The 24,329-nt window shown below is 36.7% G+C and overlaps 1 protein-coding gene across 1 annotated transcript in view; it reads left to right on the top strand.

Annotated features, from left to right (window-relative positions):
* LOC115632137 overlaps window positions 1-24,329 on the top strand; it is a 41,019-nt gene that overhangs the window by 1,766 nt on the left and 14,924 nt on the right. The window contains exon 2 of the mRNA XM_030529152.1: window positions 18,055-18,103. The gene's annotated coding sequence lies outside the window, so the exon portion shown is untranslated. The remainder of the gene's footprint in view (window positions 1-18,054; window positions 18,104-24,329) is intronic.

The raw sequence follows: 24,329 nt of genomic DNA, 5'->3' as shown, positions 1-24,329 counted from the left end.
TATACACGCCCTAACTTTAACGCTCAGGAAGCCCAGTCTTGCCATTTAATCCCCTTTGGTTTTATTGGTCCGACTCGGAGCTGCTAACGGCTTAATTTATTTTGCATCAGTCGGCTCCTTAAGGAAGGGCTGCCCGAAATAAGTCAGCCCGAGACTCTTGAGCGCTTTTCCTCAGTGTTCCGGCCCGGTACCCATATGAGGTTTATTTATGTCAGTCACTGAAGAGTCTAAGAGTTTAATTAGAAATGGAAGTTATTCTCATCCTAAACAAACATATGTTTACAAACTTTTTGAAAATCTTTCATCTTTATTTAAGATTTGTCGTAGGTTTGACAATTATTAAATTTTATGATAACCCTGACATTTTTTCAATCATGATTCTGTCATAATTGTTGCAGCGTGATTCAAACGTACTCAGGAACGAATTCAAATTGTAGCATTCCTGCTAGCTCATTGTGCCATGCCAGGCCCCGTTTACAAACATTTAAAGTCTAGTAATTCAAATATAAGCATTATTAACAACTAGTCTTCACATATTTGACCATAACTTTGGTTATTAGATCGAGTGGTTTCTGACCAACTTTACTTTATAGATACAATCAAAAGATAGCACAATATATAGAACACATTTCAAACTCAATTAAATTTAAAAACAATGTACAACTTGCAAACAAATGTTATTTTCCTGGTTAGCAGCCCACAATACAAATATGTAAGCACTTGCGCAGCTTTCAACTTAAGGCTTTGTGACACCCTTTTTGGGTGTAAAAACAATGTTCCTTAAGCAAGCATTTTAAATTCATGAGCCAATATTTGTTTTGCTTTTATGATCCGAGCCGGGAACTCACCAAAGTGCAATCAAAAAGTCTACCATATAAGCCGCAAACTAGCATTTGGGGGCCAGTTTAAAGAGAAGCCAAAATAAAACAAACACAATTGTCAATAAACGAAGCAGTCAAACAGAAAGAGCCATAAAAAGGAAAGGAAATTTGTACTACTCTTGCAAAGTCGTAAAACATGTTTGTGAAACCGAAAAGTAAAAAGGAAACATGTTCGCACGCATAAAATTTGAATAAAAGGATCTGAGAAGTTATCTTGGATTGCACCAATGTTATATACTCTGCAATGTCTTTCAAAATGTGGTTTTTGTTTTCTGCACCAGTGGCAAGCATTCATGATTGATTCTGAACTATCACCGCAGTCTATCTTCACATTTTTTCGATTAATTTTTGGTTTACAGGGAACTTGGTGGACACAGTCCATGTTAAAAGCATTCTATTAAATGGTTAAATGTGCATTAGGTTAGAAATGCTAGTAATGTAAGGTATTTGGGACTCTGTGCGGCGTACTGTGAGGAAAAGTTCTTCACTGTGTTACAATACCCTTTCACTTACACTCAAAGAGAAGGAAATAGAAAAGGAATTTGGCCCACAAAACAAAAATCTGCAAATATAAACAAAAAGTAGAGTAAAACCTCAAACCTGCTGCGAACTTTTTCGCAGATTGCTAGACTTTTTGTTGGAATCCTTTTGAGTTTTATTTCATGGACTCTCTCTCTCTCTCTATCGTTTTGTGTTATTTTTTAGGGCTGTCAAATAAATATAGTATGTAGAAGGAAAGAAGAAAGACAGAAAATAATGGCAAGGCAGTAGCTGCCAAAGAATGTACAATAGATTTTTTTGTTTGCTATTTGTTGCGAAAATATTTGCGTATGCCACAGATAGCTTGGTCGCAAACTTTTCTAATTTCCCAGAAGGAAATTGGCACGCAAGTTAATGCAAGCCTTTCGGCAGTCGACTCTTTTTTCTGTTTACAATGTTTGTTGTTATATTTAGACATTTGGCAAATGGGAAAACAAAACAGAGTCGAGCCAATAAAAGGCGCGCCATTCCCATAAACATTTTAATTTATGCCCCACGAACTTTTATCGAGCTGTGTCCCTGCTTGTGTGTGTGTTTCCTAACAGCTTGAAATAATTAAAAATTCAAGTGCTTTGCAATGCACACAAAAATGTGCACAGCTGCGCCTCATAAAGTGCAAGAATTTATAATGAGTGTACAATGTGTGTGTGTGGGCAGTGTGTCCCAACTAGTCCGAACTGTTTGTATTTAATTGAATTTTAATTGATGTGGCGCCGTCGACACATTTACTGACTGCCTCCTCTTCAGGAAAGTTGTCACGCATTTCCATGCGCTATTTGCTCGGCTCATGCAACGACGCGACAACAAACAAACACCAGAATGGCGTGCATTCAACACATTGGCACGCCATCAATTTTCCTAACAGTTTTTCTGCTGTCAAACTTGGGGAGCAACAAAACCCAAATGACCAGGCACTTGCCCGAATGAAAGAACGACTGACGGATGGACGGAATGTCAATGTCAAGTGTCAATAGCCCGCATTGCAAGTTTTCCTCCATTGTGTATGTTACACTCATAGTTGAAAAGGGCATATCAGTTTTAAAACCACATAAGTACGTGTATTATGTCTTTCATTTCATTTTTTAAACTTCTATTGGAAACGGTTCTTTCGCTCTTCGTTTTTTGTCTGTCAAGTTAAAGCTTTCGAATCCTGATGAAGCTGCTTATATGAGATACTTGAGATCAAAAGATATGAAATGTGTTATAAAAATATATTTTGTTGGTGTTTTAGAAGAGTATATACTTGAATGAAATAAATATGGAATTTTCACTTATTTCGACCAATAAACAGTTATATGATAATTCATAAAAGTGTGTTTTTTTTTTATGTATATTAACTAATTCCAATAATATTCCTTATCAATTGACCTTAAGAATCTATAAGAAAGCAACGATGTTTAAAAAATGTGTTTAAAATTGGTTCAAAATTATAATAAAAAATTTAAAGCATAACCCAAAGACTTTCTTTTACACTAATGTTGAAGCTCTGACATTATTCGATAAGAAATATTGTTAAATATTTAAAAAATAAAAATAAATTTAAAACACAACTGAAAAGAAATCCTTTAGGGCATCCTCATGTCGTTTCCGCTCCACCATAATGCCTAAAGACTTTATTTTACACTGATGTTGAAGCTCTGACATTAATCGATAAGGTCTGAGTCGCTTACAATGTTCGTCAGGCGCCAACGCATCTAAGCGGCGCATAAGTTAAGCTAATTAATTTTTGCAAACAGCTTCAATCTGTTGGCCAGCCACGTCGTTCCAATAAGACAGTAATTGCCAATTGTGGTTGTCTAGCGTCTGTTTGGAGTAGGGCGTTCGTTCGACGACAATGCATTGTATTTCCCACTGTCTTAACGCAAGCTCGGCTGCTGCGGTTTCTGGTTAAGACAAAGCTCTGCCAAACTGTGTTTAAGGCAATTACTTATAAAGTGAATTGATTAAGCCATGTCGGGCCTTTAAGGTAATGGATATTAAATTAATTGGCTTAAAGCAGAGCCATTAGATCGATTTGTTTGAATTTTATTTGCAAGCAAACGAGAGAAACCATAAAAGTTTGACATAAAAGGCGCGTGATCGTAGAGCATGTTTATCCACGAGGTTGGACTACATAGGCTGTTTAAAGAATATTTAAACATTTCTATTTTTTAATTTCTAATTTAAAAATACTCTTTTACGATTATGATTGCGATTTTAATTTATTTTTACTATACAACTTCTATTAAATTTATATTTCTTCCTTTTACTTGTATGTATATGGATGTATGGATTTGAGGATAAGAAACCGAAAGTATAGCTCAAATGAAGAGCTTAGCTTTGATCATTAAACTTAATTAATATCTGACGGGTTTTCCCCCATTCGGTCTACTACTACTTGTCAGCATTTTTTTTCTAATTAAAACGTGGTTTAAGGTTTCCATTAACAGTCTCCATTTGTCTATGTTCTTAACGAAAGCACAATACTTGCTTTAAAGGAGCAGTGTACCTTTTGCAGTGTAATTCACACGGCAATAAAAATAATCATCAACATTTCGTGAGCACAAGACATTATGTTAAATGTGGCAGAGAAAAGTTTAACATTAAAAAGTTACGTATACGCCACATGCGACACTTTATTATGCCACACAAATTGTTAACTTTTGTCAGCTAAGGTCGCAACTTTCTAGGCCGACTGGCAAGTTGAGTTAAGATTTTGTCGCGCACAAAAATGTTGCGCATACGCCACCAAGCCGCTGCAAATTGGCCCAAGCGAAAGGATTCTGAAGGACCAAGCCTTGCAAACAACATGACACATGCCTTATGCTGTCAGCTGGCACAGAAAAACAATTTAATTTTTGCCCAACTCAACCGAGAACAACTTTAAACTGCCATCGAGTCGCTTGAAGCGCTCATAAAATATTCATGCGTTATTGCACGCAGTCACGCAGACGTCCAGACCAAAGTCACAAACATTTAAATAAAATTTTAAATTGCAATCCATTTGTCAATAAAAAGCTCTACAGCAGCTGATATTTTATTCGCCGGCCCGGTCGTCATGCAATCAACAAACAGTTTTACACACCAGCAATCTTTTGCACAATGAAGAGCTCCGGCTCAGGCTAAGTCGTGGGCGAGGAGAAGAACAAAGAAAACCGGCCGGCTGGCAGGGCCAGCTGTAAATGCGAATATTCGAACTGTTTGTGTCTGGCAACATAATTTTGTAGGGAGATTTATGTGCGTCTACGTATGTGGAAGCAGTGGTGTCAAAAGTTGAATAAGTTGAGAGAACTAGGCCGACAATTTAAGGCCAACAGCAGCTAGAGAGACGCACAAACATCCTGACCTTGGACTGAACCATGTGTGTTACAAGCCTTTTTTCCTACTCGCCTGCCGGCCTGCCTGCTAACACATAGGCCAAAGCCCATAAATGGATCAATATTTCATTTTGAAATGCTTGGCGGCACACACTGAGCCGCAACTGAGACGAGGTAGGAGCTGAAGGTTGTATTGAAGATGGTCTGCTTCATACTAGTTGAAATAAATCATTGGCAAAGCACGGCATTAACATCACGTGTGGATCATTGGTATAGTAGGCGGTATAAATATATTAACTGATTTAGTCGGATACGACGGGATACGATATAGCAGTACTGTATAATATCTAGTGACATTTAAAACTTAAAAAAGACAGCCTACAGGAATAAACATCCCTTCTATTGTACAAACCGAGTACAAGTATATACCTAACATTATAAAAACTGAAACGAATACTTAAATCATTTCGTTATGGACGGGTGGAAAATGCGACAGTGGAAATTGCGTAGAGCATACTTTTAGGGGCCGCTTTTTGGTTTTGCTTTCTGCTCGATTTAAGGGCACGTTTAAAAAACAAATAAAAATATGTAAAGCATATCAACACTATACGTGTTCGAACGTCATAAGCTCATCGGATATGTGGTTTCCGAACTTTCAATTCACTTAGTTCTTATGTACAATTCGCAAAAATTGAATTTCTAATAATTTACCTTGGTATAAAAGGAACAACATGATTTTTCAAAATATGTACTGAAAGTGAATTCTTCTTAATTAGGAATTATTATCATTACAAGTATTATTGATTCAAATGAAAAACTGACTTTATTGATTTGAATTTGAATTTGATTTCATTTTCATTGAAAATGAAAATACTAAATATTGAAAACCCAATTTAAGTTTAAGTTTTCGGCAAGAAGAAGTTGGTTTTAAACTTCATAACGCCTCTGATCAAAAATTTAAATTAGATTTTAAATAATAAATTTTGTTGTCCTCCAACTACAATGCAAGCATACCTGGTTTTTTGCTTAATGCCTGAGCAAAATAAAATAATTATTTTATCATACTTTAATTGAGGGAAAACTCGTTGGCACCAAAAACTAGTAGCATGACTTTCCAAATACTTATGCGAGCAAGTGTTAGAATGTGTGCCCAGCGGGCAAGGCAAAGGGGTTAAATCAAAACCAGTAGCGACAGCTCTAGCGTATGCGTAATATTATGTGTAATACTAAATGCAAGGTCACTGTTAGTCGGGCGAGCAAGGCAAGCAGGCAGGCAGGCAGGGGGCAGACTGGTAGGCAGCTGGCGACACGCCTTCAAACGAGGCAACGCATTTGCGCCTGAAATCATTTGCAGGCGACGCTTCTAGCGTGCCGGGAATCGTCATCTACACTATTTCCATCAGTGCCGGCAGTGCTCCAACATCGGCTTATATTGCATATATCATATCATTTGCTCCCTGTACTCTGATGTTGCAATTTTTGCACTATGCGAGAGCGGAGGGAGAAGAACGATAATATAAATGTTGCGTAAATCTGTACAAGTATTATGCATACGCAATGTGGCGCCAACCGAGGACTTTCTGTGGTTATAAGTGCATACATATATATGAACATATCTGTCAGTTGTTGCCAGCGGCTATAAATGATGATGATTGCATTTAAATGATATTTATGATGCATTTGCTGAAGTGTAAATTATGCAAGAAAGCGGCATGGGTGGCATGAGTGTGGGGTACGACAAAGTGGTTGCTTCTTACTAAATCACATTAAATTTAATTGTTAGAGAGCTCTTAAATTAAAAGCATAGCATGCATAAACGCTGTTATGGCCAAGACATAAATGGAGCAGCCTTCTGGGCTTACTCGGCTCCCATCTACATATAACTATGTACTATATACGTACATACATAAGTATCTCGAATAAGTCCCAACACTTTATGGACTGAGCATTAAGTGGAGTGCACAAAAAACTATAGCATACCAAAAGGCGTGCGTGCGTGCGCGTTTAAAGCGCCGCTCAAGCTGAAGTGTCTAAGCTTTTGTTTCTTTCTTTGTGTGTGTGCGTGTGTGTGTGTGTGTGTGTGTGTGTGTGTGTGAGTGTGTGCTTTGTGTATATTGTCGTCTGGCTCATGGTGTGCACTGCAAGTATAATAAACAAAGCTGAAAGGCGACAAATTAGACAAAAGCGGCGGCCGACGCCCTCTAGAAAGAAAAGGAAAAGGCATGAGCGCATTGGCCAGTCAAGCCAACTGGCAGCTGGACAAACAGACGGATGCTTTCCTAAGTTCTTCTTATACTTGGCTTTGTGTACTTCAGTGCCTCGAAGTAAAAGGCATAGCAGCATTTGAACTATGTTTGTAACAAGTGTAGCAATTCCATTAAGTGGGAATTAGGAACTAATACGCGGACGAGTGAGTATTTTCCAAAATCGGATTATTGAATGAATTCTTTGAAGTAAGCGTCTAATATAATTACTTTATGATAAAGAATGTGCAATCAACAAACGACTACAAAGACAGAAGCAGCATCATCGTTAGTATTCGGTACTCATTTGTTTTAAAGCAGGGACCGGAAATGATGATTCTTTTTGCGCAGCGAACAAATCATTCAGTTAAAGTAACTTTGAGAAAGCGAGGATTATACCAATATCCTTCTTTTGTGGTTATCTATAAAATATATTACAAAATTATGTGTAGGTCGATGGCCATACAAAAATAGAATAATACGTATAAAATACATATACAATAATGGAATATTTCAGCTTTAATTAAAGATTTAATTGAAGAATATTACAACAACTGTGTGAATTTCTTCATTCCCTTTTGATTTACCTAATCGATTTACAAGGACAGTCAATTTGAATATAAAACAAGGCAAATACATGATGGAATTCTTGTCCGTAAATTCTAATAATAAACATATCCATACATTAATATTTTTCAAATTGATTAAAATAATTCGTCAGGAAATTGTTTCTCCATTTCCAATTGAATAATTTGGATCAAGCTGTGGTGATAGTGAAAGAATTGGAAAACAGTAGCTTCGAGTAAAAAGTTTTGGGACAAATAGCATAATCGGAATTTACTATAAATTTAGGGAAACACACAACATATAAACAAATTATTTATTTGATAAAAGTTAATATTGAAACAAAAATAAGAATTGTAAGTAATACAAGCTATGTAGTACAAATAAAAGTATTGGGAGAATCATAGAGTGCAAAGATTTATTAGACTGCATTAGTCAGCATTGCTTAACTGATACTTTCAACTTAACTTTTTCACTATCTTGGCTATTTCTTTAGTTTTTTTTTGTTAAGATCTGTCCTATGTTAAGCAATTATTAAGTTTTATGATTACTTGACATTTTTTTTATTCATAATTCGGTCATGATCGTTGGGGCTATTCAAAGCGCATTTAGGCGTCGACATGCAACAGAAAGACTTTCCTTGTCTGCTATCAAGCTTGAACAATGTTGATTTAATGCTTGAACTGTGAGACATGTCCATGCGGTTGTTGCTGTGTCTCATTATATTTCCACTTGATTTTTGCCAATTCAGCTATTTTTGTTGTTGCAAAAATCAGTTACCAACGATATTGTAAAGGCATGCTATATCATCTAAACCTTTTATGGCTGCAACTGCGCTGCTGCTCTCTGGCAGGCAATATATTTGTACACATATATACTCGTAATATATTGAAAGGCCATACGAGTACGTTTGTATTGACAGCTCTCATAGCCGGGCACGAGCAGTTAACTGAATTATGGGTTCTTTGGCCTGGGCAAGGCTTTTGGTTGCATGAGAATTTGATTGTTGCCACGTACTTGAGCAATGAACAATGGGCATAAGAAGGGCACGCATTTTAGCTTAGTCTGATCGTTTGCATATATCCATTAACAGCTTTAATGTCGTTAAACAACGGCATGAACAAAGGCAAGTTGTTATCGTTTTTACAACGCCTGCAAAGCCTCGATATGTGTGTGCTTGCCTTTCCAATGTCCACGGAAAGGGGAAAGAGGAGTACTGGCAGCGTGTGGAAAAATATGCAAGGAAATATTTCGCCGTCGTTGCCGACAGCAACTACCTACTAAGCTGTAAAAAGTAAAATTGCATTTTCTTCAACTGTAGAAAAATATCAGCGGCACATACGAGATGAAGGAGACAGACAGACAGACAGTGGCAGAGGACGTGACGGCACAGGAAGAGACAAATAACAAGAAACGTGCTGCAATAAACTATTCAAAGATCCAAAAGAAATGCTTGCTGTGCCTCTTGCACATCCTGCCGAGCTCTCTCTCTCTCTCTCTGTCTTGGCTGATGTTGCGCTAGCGGTCTGAATCCTTTGAAAATATTTTTGCACTTGTTGAAATGTGCCAGGGAGTTGGGTGGCATCAAGCGAATATATACTAAGGGCATATTACCTGCCGTTGACATTTTCAAGCCACGTTGACATCAAACGTAAAAATTGCAACGGCGATGAATCGGAAGGACTCAGTTCTGTCATTCTGTGTGATGCCACAAAAAGGAGCAGCCATAAAATATCTTCACTTAATTAAAAGCAAGCTATTTACAAATTATACTTAGTTAAGCGGAAAGAGTATGTGGCCAAAGCATTTATATAATAAACAGAGTACATTAATGTGAGTACATAATAAAAAGGTAAGAGAGAGGAGTTGTATTCTTCAAAGTTACTTATTTGAACAACAAGGTTGTTTAAGTTGTTCAAAATTAATTTTATTCGGAATTGTCAATTTACGACGAAATACATATTTTATGTTGACTCAGAGCTAACTTCCACGTTAAATTATAATATTTGAAGCACAATGTTGGCGCATTTCAAACAAGCAAAAAAAACTGAAGGCATCTACTACCTTCTACTTTATAGCTTTTGACTGGCATATTTATGCTTTGAACTATTAAGTATTATTATTATTATTAATATTTATTGATTAGAGATTTGTTGAGAGAGATTTATCGAAGTATTTGTTCTTCTATACGTTTTAACTTGACATTTTAAAAGAATATATTTAAGCAGGTTTGTTATAGCTAGTCTTCACGGCAATAAAAGAATGTGTGTAGCAAGCATATTTTTAATTTTTTGATACAAATATCTTTGTTACAATGGTTATATTATTAAATTTGCACCGAGTTTCTACCAACAAACTGTAATTTACAAGTCGGTTTATTCAAAAGTGTTTACATATAATGAGAGTAAAAGGAATGAAAAGTAATCAATTATTCAAATCTCCTAAAAACTGCTAAATTCATTTTATCAAAATATACAAATTTTCTGCGACAATCTCATTGGATAGCACTTTATACAGATTATTCTAAACTGTACAAAATATTATTTCTATGATGACGTCTAACGAACGGGTGTATGCAATTATCTAATAAGTTGCCAGTCAAATGCCATATCCTGACAATCTAGTTAAGTATCTTTATAATGCTGTGTTGATTATATATGTAGGGCATGGGTTGTCGAGGGCCTTACTCCGAGTAAATACACACACTCACTTTAGTTTATTTAATAACTTTATTGTGTAATTATAATAGTTGGTTAGTTTATTTATTATTTAACATTTGTTTGACTCTGTCTGATCATTTTTGCCCGAGCACACTCAATACTTCTTCCCAACTTCTTTCTCTTAACAACTCAGGCCCGACTGACTGATCTGACGCTACTTATGTTATTCCTTCGCTTCTTTTCCTTGTCACTCTCTTTGTCTCTCTACTTATGCCGACTGTCATTTCCTAAACAGGGCTACCCTGTAACAGGCTACTGTATTATACTCTATCATTCCTACATATATCTAATAAAATAGTTCGAATTCAGAGTTGATTACACCTACACCTGTCTGTGTCAGATTCTAGATGGGACAGAGCGACCTAAAGACTGCCTTGTAATGCCGACCTTTATTCTCAAGTCTGAGTTGTGATCGTGGACATAGAAGCCAATACATCTGTTTGGTTTCTTATTGGATCACCTTCGAATTATCTTTTGTTTATGGGTATTCAGCCTCCTGTCCAAATGGTCGATCGCGAAACCTTTTCTGTGTCCGTCAAAAAGAAGTCTCCGTAGAAAGTTTTAACGCGACAGTTTTAAGGCTAAACGAAGTATAGTATGGTCAATATTTGAATGGAATTATCTTTGCAGTATAATTAATCAATATGCTATAAAAGTTGGGCTACAAATGAGACTGACAGACGCATGTTTATTCAAAATTGTAAAAAACGTGTGTGTTTTGCCGAAAGAAAAGTATTCCCCAGTGGTAAGCTGCACGCAGCTTCGACTGCTGGTAAAACTGAAATAAAAACACTCTACCATTGATTGTTGGCCAGTTTCATGTTCGCAGTGGATAAGACGGGTTCGGCCATTGGGGTCGGATGGCACGAGCACGAGCTCTTTGCGCGTGCCCCAAATAGCCGCATTCATTGATTGCACTGGGCGGCTCGCGCTGCCGGCGCTGCTTGGCTAACCACCAGCTGTGGTAGCAATTTATTAAATCTCGCCCAGCAGCACAGCAAGAAAACACATATTGCTAGGGTCTGAGTTAGCGTCCCATGCACGTACAATTTTATTTTCCCTCTCTCCCCCCAGGCCACTTTCGACCTGTGAATAAGCCAAAAAGCCATTTTTTTCTCACGTCTGTGGCAGCACGTTGCAAATGGGTTTACCTGTAAGTAGCATGTTGTCGAATATAAAAACGGATATACTCGTAGTTGTACTAGCATGTTTGTGTGTTAGTGTTCATGCCACAGATATCAGCCTTCCCACACAGCGTACGTTTTTCTTTTTATTACGTTTTAATCAAATGGACATTTTGACTTTGGTATGATGGTTTGTAACGTCTATGAGGAACGCAGAATATTATCCGAATAATATATACTTTTCCCCATTTTATATAAAGGAAGAAGACCTTCCCTACATCACTCGATCGCTTTCAGATATATACTTAAACATGTTGCAAGTTGGTTATAACAAGATGTTCCTTGGTTTTATTCAGTAAAAGAGTAAATTAAGTAAATAGTTTTTTTTTTGTTGATCAATAAATTAAAAATGTTCCAGAATCAAAGGATTCCGAATAACAATAGTCTTACAACAACAAAAGAACAATTTTATTGACATAACCAGGTTATTATGATTATTCTAAATCTAGGTTTTCAGGAAAAATATGTGCCTCTTCATATTATGGAGTTCAAATGGTATTTCCGATTGTTAAAATTTAGATGAATGGAAAAATTTGTTGAGAAATTATTATAGATTTTCCTATCTATAAATTAAGTGGGCGTTAATTATTAAGTTTTAAATTCTTATCAAATAAAAGGTATTTAAATAAATTTAAAAGACTCTCAGAAATATTTAATAGCAGCTATGGGAGTTCACAATTAGAAGCTAAAATCGATGTTTGCACAAAAAAAAGAGACGAAACCAAACCATTTATTCTGATGATATATTGGTTTAACTATTGGAACTGATGAACGTAAAAATTGTAATGCTTAAAATAAATTTAAAAAACTTATAACGATATAAATTCGAAACCGATAAATTTGCTGTTTAGCTCGATGTTTTTTTTATTCGTGTGGCTACATATTTTCTTTTTTAATGCAATAATTATTACAGTTACTTCTCACATTGAAAGTATTTATTTACAATAATTAACAAAAAGTTAAGTGTTGATAAAAATCCGCTGTCTTTAGACTTAACCTACAATACTCTAAGTCTTTAGTTAATATGAATTTTCTTCTTCTCGTCTAATATGTAACTGACATAACAACAAATTTGAAGGGTATAAAATAGTTAGCTTGGCCCTTTTAAGAGCCACCTCTTTCCACACATTATCTTATACGTATAGATACGTTGCAGTTGCAGTGCCAGAGGCACTGGTTGAGCCAGTCTTGGTCATGTCGTAGGCGGTTTTGGGGGTCAGGCACTACTTGGCACTTATACTTGACGCTGGCACTTACTTAGCTTAGTGCTTTCCGCTCAAGCCTGCAGGCTGGGATTTTTGATGTGTCTGAAAGCTGTTGGTCTGTGCTGTGAAAGGCTTGGGAAATATGTCTTGGAGGCATAGTTACATGCACATGCCTAAGAGGAGCATATGTTCTATGCATATGCTGTGAAACACTTTGCTGCCTAACCACCTCCTGTCCCTCCCACCCACCTTTTCATTTACTCAGTTGCTGTGGGTGTGCGTGTCGCGTGAATCGCCTGCACGTTCTTGTGTTTTGTTGTTCACGTTTGTGGCTACGTTTTGGAGAACTCAGGCACATTCACGAAACTAGTCTCAATACACACACACAACGAGTATGTGAGTTGTTACAGCAGTGTGCAAATTTCACGCCATTTGCGCTATTTTTACTTTTTGTTTCACACACTCAACTACTTAGTTGTGCAATTTTCTTAAGCCTCTCAAGCTTGTTGACCTCAACGGCTGGCTGGCACAGAGTCTCGAAGTGCTTACAGCATTTCCGCCATGTGCAGCGTCATAAGTTTTGGTAGAAAACTTGGTCATTATCTTGAGCTTTAATTTAATTAAGTCTTTGCCTTTGGCACGTTTTCACAGTGGAAACTTGGGCGTCATCATGTTGCCCAGCACTGGCTGTTAACGCCTTTATCTTGCCACAGTGGAATGCATAATTAGGGAAATGGCATGACGGCCCAGCGCGCAAAAGTATGCTATGGAGACTTTTACAAAAAAAAAAAAATGGATCAAGCACAGCAAAGCAAAACAAAATGAACTGAAGCGAACCGAAGCAGCACAGCACAGCTCAAGCTGTCAACTGAAAACTTCAGCCAAGTGCAGTTAACTGAGATGCACAGACAACTACATACATAAGTATAACAACAACTGGACAGCTCCTTCAGTCCATTGCCAACTCAATTGATTTGGACGACAGTGTTGTCGCGGCTCAAGGTGAAAAGTGACAATAGTTGCATTTTCTTTGTACTGCGGCTGTTTTTTTATTTTGTTTTCTAACACAGTTTTTTGCCTTTCTTTTTCGGCCATTGTGGCATTGAAATTCAATGGCAAAGTGGCGTGAAGCACAAGTTGAGCAAATGCTCTATCCGGGCTCGAGCTCTCCCTTTGTAGTCAAATTGCCGTATGAATATGCAATGTAAAAAGTTCTTACTTCGTGCCTCAATCACATCCCATTGAAAGGTGAGCGAGCGACCCATTGAAACTCGGCTTGCAAGTCCTTGGCATTTGCTCAGGTATGCAGTTTGTTTGGACTTTGTAACTGCTGATGCATGCCAATTGGTAGGACTTCAAAGCCGGAGCTGGAAGCCGTTGCCTTCCCGATGGCCTTGTACCAACTGTGTTTAGAGTATCTGTAGCACGCGTACAGACATTTCTGCAGTAGATCGAGCATTCATACTTAATAGAGATGCTACTTAGTATGAGTATGTGTTTACACTAAAAACACTTAATACCATGTACGCTGTGTTTGGCCACAACAATATATATATATTTAAGTGCTTAGTTTGTGAAGCTGATATCAGCTTTAATTTCATATAAAAACAAATCAAACATAGTTCTTGTTTCACTCAAAAGAGAACATGGTGGAAACAATGCCAAAAAAATATGCCATTGAGAGAGAAGTTTTCAAGGTCGGGTGGTGGGCTTAGTCGTTGCAAAGTTTTCTTTTTTGATGTTATTGTTAAGAAATTAAAATTAGATCTTCAAAAATAATATTATGAAAAGACAAAAGTTGGTGCAATAATGATATGAAATACATAACCCATACTGTGTGCGCAATATTTGTAAACTTACAAATCAGTGATGGGCTATATTAAAAAGATAAGACCACACGGAAGAACGCCGACTGCGTTTTAGATAGAAATTTTAATAGAAAACACTGCCCTGCAACAGCAACAAAACTAAACGCACTTGAGCGTCATCAGAGCTGCATTGTAACACTAATTTGGCGAACACTTTGAAGTTGTAATGAAAGGGCAGCGGTTAGTCGGATTGTAAACTGAGGATAGCACAGATAACCCTGCAAAAGCGCAGACATGGGTAACATCGAAACACAAAAGACTCACACAAATATGTGTGCCAGTTTGGGGATGATTCATTTTTAAGTTAGTCTGATTTTAAATTATATAAACAATGTTTCGAATTCAAATGAAATGTAAATACAAAAGACTTACAAATCTAGAGCTAAATGCTTTACAAAATTACAAATTACAGTACCAAGTTATCAAGAGTCTTCCAACATTAAACGGTCCTCAACATATTTCGCAATAAAAGCTAGCAAGCCCATAAACAATCCCTTCCCTTACATTCGCGGGATACTTTATGTTTTTGCTCTCTGTATAGGAAAGTTTCACCAATTATTTATGAATATTAAATCGTCCTTGTTCTTGAAGCGTCTGTTCTTGCATAAATTATTTGATCGAAAAAGTTTCACATTAATAGTGCCTCGTCCATACTAAAAAGGACATCAGAAATTTGTTTGATGTTTCGACATCCTGCATCCCCTCTTTGCTCCATCGAACTTTAATATTTCTGTGCCGTTGCCTGCTGCAAATGACGCAGGTAATTTATAGGTAATTACCTATATCAAACGCTTGCCACATGGCATCAGAGTAAGCAACAGCTTTGAGTGAACTTCCAGCAGCTACAAGTCGTTTAGTCGTTTTATGAAAGTACTACCCCACAGCATGGGCTCCCATTCATGGAGCTGTGGTGGTCGCCTTACCTCAAAAAATGCTCTCCATTGTAATCCATCGAAATTACAAGCTCGTCGTGCCTCCTTGGAGGCACACAAACAAATTAATATGCCTGTCACAAAACACTAAGGCCCTAAATAGAGGCAGCAGTTACAGTTTCAGGTTCAGCATCGGCCCACCTGCCAGGCATGCAATTAACTGCTGCCAACTCACACCATCGACGTCGCAAAAGCAGTAACTTAATTGCTCTGTGACAACAGGCTCTGGGTCGCCTGCGACGGGCGGGAATGGGATACGCCCACTACGACCAATGAGAAAAAGTGGAAAGCATAAAACATTAGTGAATAAAGTTAGTTGACGACGGCTGCTGGGGGAATTGAAATAATGTACAAAGGGCAGGGATGGCGTAGCTTCCAGTGCCCTTGCAACCGCTTGTTTTATGTGCCACAGCCGCGAAGTGCCACATAAAAAGTGTGTAAAACGTCTCCGAGCCGCTGAGGGTCCTATACTTGTAGCTTCTTTAAAGCAAAACTAACGAAATGCAATTTATTTGCGCACGCGTGTGTAGCTTCACTGACTGCCGCCTTCCGTTTTCCGCCTGCCTCCACATTGTTTGCCTGCCTGTGGCAGTTGTAAAGCAAACTTGCGCCTTGTCGCTGACATATTTGCCACGCGGTGCAAAAAGACGACGCAAGAAGACGAAGTGGCCGTAAAAATGCTACAAACAGCCGGAAAATAACGCACAGGCACGCACGTTTGCCACTTTCCACTTGCCACTTGCTACTTGCCACTTACCGCATGCCTAAGGCAGGAAGGAACCACAGTCACATCGGCCAAGCAGTTAAAAGCCATTTTAAATAGGCTATGTGACAAAAATTATGGCACCCCACGACGCCAAATAGAAATAAACATAAATATTGCTCTAGGGCTAGACATATAATAAATGTAGCCCGGACAGAAAAATTGTGTAATTTTGCCAAATGAATATTATTTCCAAACATACCTCCCGCGACACTTGGCACACTGCGCTAGAGCGCATATAAAAGCGATCAAATTTATAAAGAAAACTGGCATTTATTTATATGAGTTTGAAAATATTTCTGTAATTTTGCATTTTAATGCTGAAGCTTTTTTAAGAGCTCGAATTAAAACAATGTTTGTTACTTATTTTGTAAAGATGTCATTAAATGATAATAGTTGCTACGCAATCATAATGATAACGAACTTTTTCACCATAAGTGAAAGAAGTTTACTTACTTACTTACTTTGTGTTTTAAATAAAAAAAACTATTAATGCCAAATACTAAAAGCTTTAGTGTTCTTAGTGTATAACAAAAAAAAAACGAAACATATAAATAAATAAATTTCCTTATTTCGTCAATAAACTTTAAGAAAGTAGTGCATGTTTAAAATCAACATAATGTTACATTAATATTATTAAATGAATATTTTCTCAGCTATGGAACTTGTTTCTTGCTTACTACACAGTTATATCTTATTGCTAAAATTTAAACTTTGAAAAGCATTGGGAAAGTTGAAAATTTTTAACTTTTTATCTCGCCCCAACTTTGAAAAAGAATATGATTTGGGAGTGAAATGTGTTATCAATTATTGAAATTTGCGTTCGAATTGCAAAGTTTCTGCCCAATCGATTTTCTGTGGTTCTACTCCACCTTCCTGCATCCTCTCCTACATCCCATTGGCTGTAAAAAAGTTGTAAAAAGTTTTAAAAACCAAAATATATGTGGTACACTGTGCATTGCGAAAAATGAAAGCAAAGCAGAAATGGTTGGGGCAGATGGCAAGCATCGAGTGGTGCCAGCCGGAAAGTATGCTACGCAAAAGTTAAAAATTATGCCAGAGCGCTCGATTAGCCGGAAACTCAGTCACACGCACACACATACACACACACGCGCCAAAACACAAGCATCCATGCTACTAAATGTGTAGGCATGTTTGTACATCGATTAGTATTTACAGCACACCAGCGGCTTAGGTTTAATTGAGCACGGCTCGAGTTTTGGTGGAAGCTGAAGAGCGCTTTAGAGAAAAAAGGTACCAGTATGAGCCAACTCGAGTCGAACGATATGGCATAAATGAAAAGTTATAACACGAGTACATACCTACACACAAACGGGAACACACCTACGCTGTTTGGTTCGCCCATATTGAATATTTTCAAAAGTATTTCGCTTTTGGCGTTGGTGCGTTTAGCCCTTTTTCTTAACCAGCCAGCCTTTTGGAATGCGTTTGCTATGTAATTCAAGTCATTTATGCTCGTCAACATTGTTCGACTCGCATTCAAATGTAGTTGCTGGAATATTTTGTAAAGGTATGCGAAGACTGTTGCCAGGCACTTGTAGGAAACGGGTTAAAAATATTTTATAAATATATAAATGTCATATCCACGAATAAAAAGTGAGATGGGCTAATATGAAAATGTTCTTTGTTATTCAATTTTGGCTTAGTGTTTCAACATACTTCAAAAATGTAAATATTTGAGAAATTCCCAAGTGCCGAAGGTCATAGATTTAATATTTTCTTAGCACTTGAAGGCGACTGTATATTTCAGTTACTCAACAATTTTACATAAACTAGTTAGTAAGATATTCTCGACAGCAGCAATTTGTTTTACAAATTAAATATTTACTTATTTCAGGTTGTTGGCTTGGAGCGTTTGTGTGGAAGTTTAACATTTTCTAGATTAAGTAAGTAAAAGCACATTTTTAATATTTTAACTTCACTAACATTACAATTTAATTTAATTTAATTTAATTTTTATTTTTAATTTTCATATCGTATTGTTTTGTTACTCTCTACACAAATTGCAATGACATTCAAACAAACGATTAATCCATGGTTGATGACCTCGAGCAAGCAAGTAAAATACCACATAAATGCCTTATAAAGGTTACGAAAACTAATCAAATACTTATAATGGAACCTATTTATTTTCTATTCACTGGCAGCACTCCTCCAATTCGCACGCTAATTATTCAATTCAATTATATTATGTTGAATATTAGACCCGCTGTTCTCCCTCATTAGTTAGAACCCCCCTGTTATGTCTAATAAATCACAGTGATGTGTAAAAATATGTTCTGGCTAGCCATTTGTTTGGTTATTTAACACGTCGCTTCATTTACTTCATTTGCCTAATTTGTGTGACCTTGACAAAAATAAATAGACAGTGGTTGTGGCTACCACTGCTAAAGGAACGTCGGCCCAAAAAATTCAAATATAAAATTTATGCATTCTTTTTGTGCAGTGGCGGCAAAATTACCAACGCCTGGCTGCTAAAACAAGCAAATGGAGGACTGCCTGCTCATTGCTCAGCTGGCTTGGCACATTTTTTATTTATTTTTTATTTTTGTAGGCAAACTCGGATAATTTTATTATGACATCACTGCAAAAATGTTTGACTATGAAAAATTGATGGCGTTGGCCAAGTTTACTTTAATTTTCCACAGCTTTGTCGGTTCGTTCCGCTCTCCGGTTCGTTGTCGGTTTTGGCGTCCAGCAATTTATTTAACGCCATTTTCTTTTGGCCAGAACTAAACGTTGTTAGCACGCTGACGCTTCGTAAAATAGATGGCACTTTAATAATAAGCAGAAAAAAGAACGATGAGCTGCACAAAAATGTGTAGAAAAAGTCGCAGCAGGTACTTATGATAAATTGAAAAATAATATTGAGCAGAGCGTTTGGGCGCTCCAGACTTGTCCAAGTTTTTTTCTTTTTACCTTTTTTATTTTGTTTTAAAAAATGCCATGGGATGTGTGTGAGATGTCCGCACAAAAGTTTTAATGGCATTGCCGTGACATTGACTGGCGGCTGGTGAACAAATTTTTTGCAATTGAAAATTGTTACCGACCGACCCTTTGTGGCCCGGCTGGGCGGCCACTTCTTACTTCACCACAATAAACTCGCATGAAAAATGCACGGAGCGACAAGTAAAGTAAAAGAACATGACGGCGACAGGAGACATTGCCGAAAACATGAAAGCTGCTCTGTGCCACAGCATTGTGCGGTATGCCAGAAAATATCAATGACAACTTGCAATTCACCTTGGCAAAGGGTACTGCGAGCTTCGGCCTGCCGTTTGCAACACACAAACGAAAGTGGTTTCACAAAACCCAACACCATTATGGCTGAGTTAACGATGAAATGACCGTTTCTTTTGATAAGGGTTAAAGCACGGGAAGAAAAACCACTAACCCAACTATCTCTGGTTACAATCTATCACAAATGATGCTGTCAAATGGATTTCTTTTTACTCATTACGAAAACTTCTATGTTGGAGTTGGCAGACAAATTTTATTTAAGTATTAAAAAAAATTGTTTTTTAGAATAATATTACGTTAGAATTTCAACTAAAAAGGAGAAAGCCTCATTGCTTGAAAATTGTCACAAGCTGTTTATTATTCCAATGTTTTTCGGTTTTGAAACCTTCAATCTCCAGGAACTCATCTTCTAAGTATTTGGCTTTCGTAATTATTATTAAACAATTATTTGAAGACAGCGTGGTCTAGTACAAAAATTACTTTAATCCCTTAGGTATTCAAAAAAGTACAATTTATTCACCATTAAAGCTAAAAAGAAAGAGTAACAAATCTTCACTACTTTGAATAGACTTTTTTTAGTATTTTCGTTTAAGGTTTTTCCGCTTTACTAGTCTTGAGCGAAATTATTATTTCGAATTTAATTTGGCGCTGTGGCTGCCATCGATATGGGGTTTGTTGGCTTGTAATATGACAGCTGGGTTATTGAAGAGCTCCTAGCTGTGTCTCAGCAGGAAAATGTGCACTTTAGTTTCCGTTCCCTATGCCAGCTGCTCTTTTTTTGTGTTAATATAAAAGAAGCAAGAATTTTTAGATGCACGAACGAAATGCACTCACTGCTATTTTTTGCAGCATACTTTTGTGCGCTCTGTCATTTTCACAGCTACAAGAGGCACACACAGATAGAAACAGACACATGCACACAGCCATAAGAACATATATATAACATACATGTGTGCCAGCTTGAGCCCTTAAGTATTTGTGGCTTCGAGCTTAAATTTTGTGTGCTTTGAAATTTAGTGGCCTGGAGTGATTGGCAAGAGGATTTAAGTCTTCAATTAGAGCGCCTTATTTTATTTAATTGAACATCAGCCCGCATTTAATTAAGGGAATACAACTAATTGGAACAGTGCTTCCTAATTTAACATGATGGTTTAGATACAATCATATACACAAAGAAATTGGGTGAGTTGTGCAAAGCGTTGGTTTTCATAAGTTTATATATGAAATGTACTTGAATTTGGAATCCTTCAATAATATATACAAGTATATATCTAAATATATACATTTATGTAACGATAAATGTGCGTGACAGCATTTTCTTTTGTCACGCACACAGCTTGGACTGCTAACGCCCAACCTCTGAAATATGATATCGTTATTGTATTTGTATACGGACTCATCAAATAAATACAAGTATAATCTGTAAATCATTCGCCTGTCAAAAGGTGTAATAATTATATTTTGCGCAATGTAAGCAATTTTGTTTCTTCATTGTAACGCATGGCAATTGTTGTTGGTTGCTTGGCTATTTATCAGAATGAGGTGCGAAATTGTGTATTTATTATTACTTTTAGCTGCCGCTCTGCCACAAATACAATAATTTATGGCCCAGCTTATGCTGCTAATCAACTCATAACAACAAAAGCAAAAACTGCAGCAACGGCCGAAACAAAAATAGGTGTTTAGGTAATAAACCATCGAGACTAGACGATAAACACACAGATAAGCGCTAATTGTGCCACAAATTGAAAAAATATCCTAAATTGGAAATGAATTGCTATGACAGCACATACAACAACAGAAGCGTAGCAACACAACCAGAACAACCAGCACAACAACGTACAAGTAAACAGGCGAACCCTCATCAACTAACTCCGCCCACAGGACGCACAACAAGTGGCGCCGTTCGCCATTTTGTGTTATGGATAAACGTAATTAATTTGTTGAGTATTTTTGCATTTTAGCCCGGGGAATTGCAAATACAGTATGTAGAATGCAGAACACAAACACAGCAAATAAGTTATATTTACGTTAATTGTATGTATGCAGTTGGCTTGTAAATAATAAACAATATGTTGTGTAATTGAATTGATCTGACATATGTAAATGCATTTGTTGATTGCAACAATAAACTCTTTTCTCTATTTTCTAATATTTTCTACTTGACTAATGAAAATGGAAGTACAAATGTATTATGCGTTTAAGCTAATGGATATTGTTAGTAAGCAACATCTGGGCTCCAAATTAGGATCTAATTAATATGAAGCCGTAAAATATGCTGACTTTGACAAAATGAAGAAAACATTTGAAAACTAACTGATCGATATTGTTATTATTCTGCAAATTATTTGTCTTGCAAAAAGAAAAGGAAAAATTATAATAGTAATCATCAAATCATTGCACCAGCGGCTAAAAAGTTGTCTTTTATTCTTTTTAGATGTTAGGCTTATTGAGAACACTTGTCTCTTAATCAGTACATATGTAGATTCTATAAAACATCAATTTTAATTTCGTTAGATTTAAGATTTTTCAGCTATTAAGCTTATATTATGCAGCTGCTGTTGTTATTTTATTTATTTTATTATTTTATTTTATTTTAATTTTCTACTTTTATACACTTCTCTAGTACGCCCTATGCTTGAATACCTGAAACGTATTGAGCCTGATTACAGATTTTCCTTTCTTTTACTTTCTCCTTAAGTAATGTAATTAGAACAAAGTTTTAAATTTTTAAACTTGTTAGTAATGGCTGGTAATAAAAATCCACCCAACATGTCGGAAGACATTATCGTTTATTTTCTAGAAGCTCTCTTACCGTTTAATGTTGAGATTATAACATGTTGTACAATTTAATTTATGTTGACAGTTCATATTTTCTTTATTTAATAACAATTAGTAAATAGTAGTTCCTTGAATATTCAAGTGCAAAACTTTAAATATAAGATAAATCCATTGCTGACACAGGCGTTTAACGAATACGAGTATGGAACTTATTTTCTTTACCTTATCCTTCTTACAATATGTTTAATATATATACTATACTTACTAGCATGGTTAATGTTTTGGTCAGATATGCTGCGGTTTTGGCTTTCCACACATGAATACACAAATTTTAAATTAAATTTTGAATTTTTTCCATTTTTTATCTAAATTTTTGTAAACGTCTCTAATTTTATATCTCATTCTTCTCAGTCTCCTTTTAATTTCGCTAAAACAAATTAAACAGAGCGTACTGATCTTAATAATGCTGGTAACAATAGACAATAGCCAAGTTATTGCCTGGCTCGAGTGCCATTTAAACAATGGCACAAGAAGAACAACAACAATATAAGTAGGTACTGGCAGGCGGAACTTCATTTAGTTTAGGGCTGAGCTCAGTTTCAAAATGCTTTCAAGTCATGGCATATTTGTGGTTTTTCCGTGGGCTGACAATATTACCTTGACCTGGAATTCATTCGTTCGTTTGTTGTCAACACGGTGTGGCTTTTGTTGCATCAAGCTAAATGTGCAGTCGCCCAAAAGTAGGCAACAATAAAAGCAACAGCAACAGCAACAACAACAATCACTTTGCTTTACTGTGGCTTGGGCTTTGAGCTGTGGCCTCAGGATTCGCATGTCGCACTCTTCCTTTGTTTGCTTGCTTCTCTGTCTGCCTGTTTGTTTGGTTGTTTGTTTGTTGATGCAGCGGCGTGAAAGCATTTTGTGAATGCTTAATTACAAAATGTGGAAGCCTGTGAGTGTGTCTGTGTGCGTGTGCGAGTGTGTGAGTGTGTGAGTGTGTGAATGGATGTGATTGTGCTGGTGTTAGCTTGGAGAAGTCAGGCGGTAAGCTCGCGTTGTTGACATTTCTCGCATTGGGACATGAACACACGCATTATCGGAAATAAATGACGTTATTTTGGATTCCAGGTTAAAGGCTTTGATAGAGCATAAAATCACGAAGTAAATAAACAAACAAAAGGCACACACACACATATATATCCTGACTACCAATAAACGAAAACCAAAACAAGCCATGCAAACAGCTTTAAATCGGCGTTAAGCCATTGAGCAAATAAAATGGCTGTTGCAAGTCAGGCGTGTACTACAAAAATGTACAAACATGCAAAGGCAACAACAATAACAAAAAACGACAGTTGCCACAGCAAATACGAGTACAATCCATTGCCGTTTTCGTTATTCTCCGGTAATTGCACAGAAATGGCCAAGCCTTTAATGTTGCCTTTACTCGTGTGTAGCTTGAAGCCAATGCGAGGTAACAGAATGTAATGTTCGTTGTGCTGTTAAGTGTCTATATACACATATACTTATACAGGGTGTTCTTTTGGGGGCGGTTCTTTAAATAATAATAATAATGTTTATTTCCAAAAAAAAAAAGCTCAATAATATGTACATTTCAAGACCAACATGGATCGCTGGACAACTTTTTTGGGGCACTCTTAGCTTGTTGGTCCATGCGGAGGAACCAGTAACAAGTTCAGATTTGGAAGTAAATTATTATGCGTGAAAATGGTTATATTTATTACGCAAGAGCTTTTTAAAATGCCTTTTCTGAGGCGCCATTTATTAATCAGGCAGATCGCTTATCGGATGGATAGAAGCCTAGTAATTGCATATAAAATATTATTATGTGTGTTCAATATCGGAAAAACACGACCTTCGAAATATGTTGAAAAATATGGTATAACTTTTTCCGAAACGTTTTAATTGATAGAACAAAATAATGATAAGAATGGTCGTGATGCCGTCAGTTGCCCTTGAACGTCTGAAGGACATGCCGGTAGACAGGCTGATACTCTCGTTCGAACACTATTTGATCGCGCAAAAGAACGTGATATTTAATTTTGCTATTTTTAAGAAATTCGGTTTACT

Source organism: Scaptodrosophila lebanonensis, unplaced genomic scaffold, assembly GCF_003285725.1.
Source record: "Scaptodrosophila lebanonensis strain 11010-0011.00,11010-0021.00 unplaced genomic scaffold, SlebRS2 tig00001415-arrow-pilon, whole genome shotgun sequence".
NCBI lineage: Eukaryota > Metazoa > Arthropoda > Insecta > Diptera > Drosophilidae > Scaptodrosophila > Scaptodrosophila lebanonensis.
The sequence above is the reverse complement of the archived record's forward strand: the minus strand, read 5'-3'. Positions and strand labels throughout refer to the sequence as shown.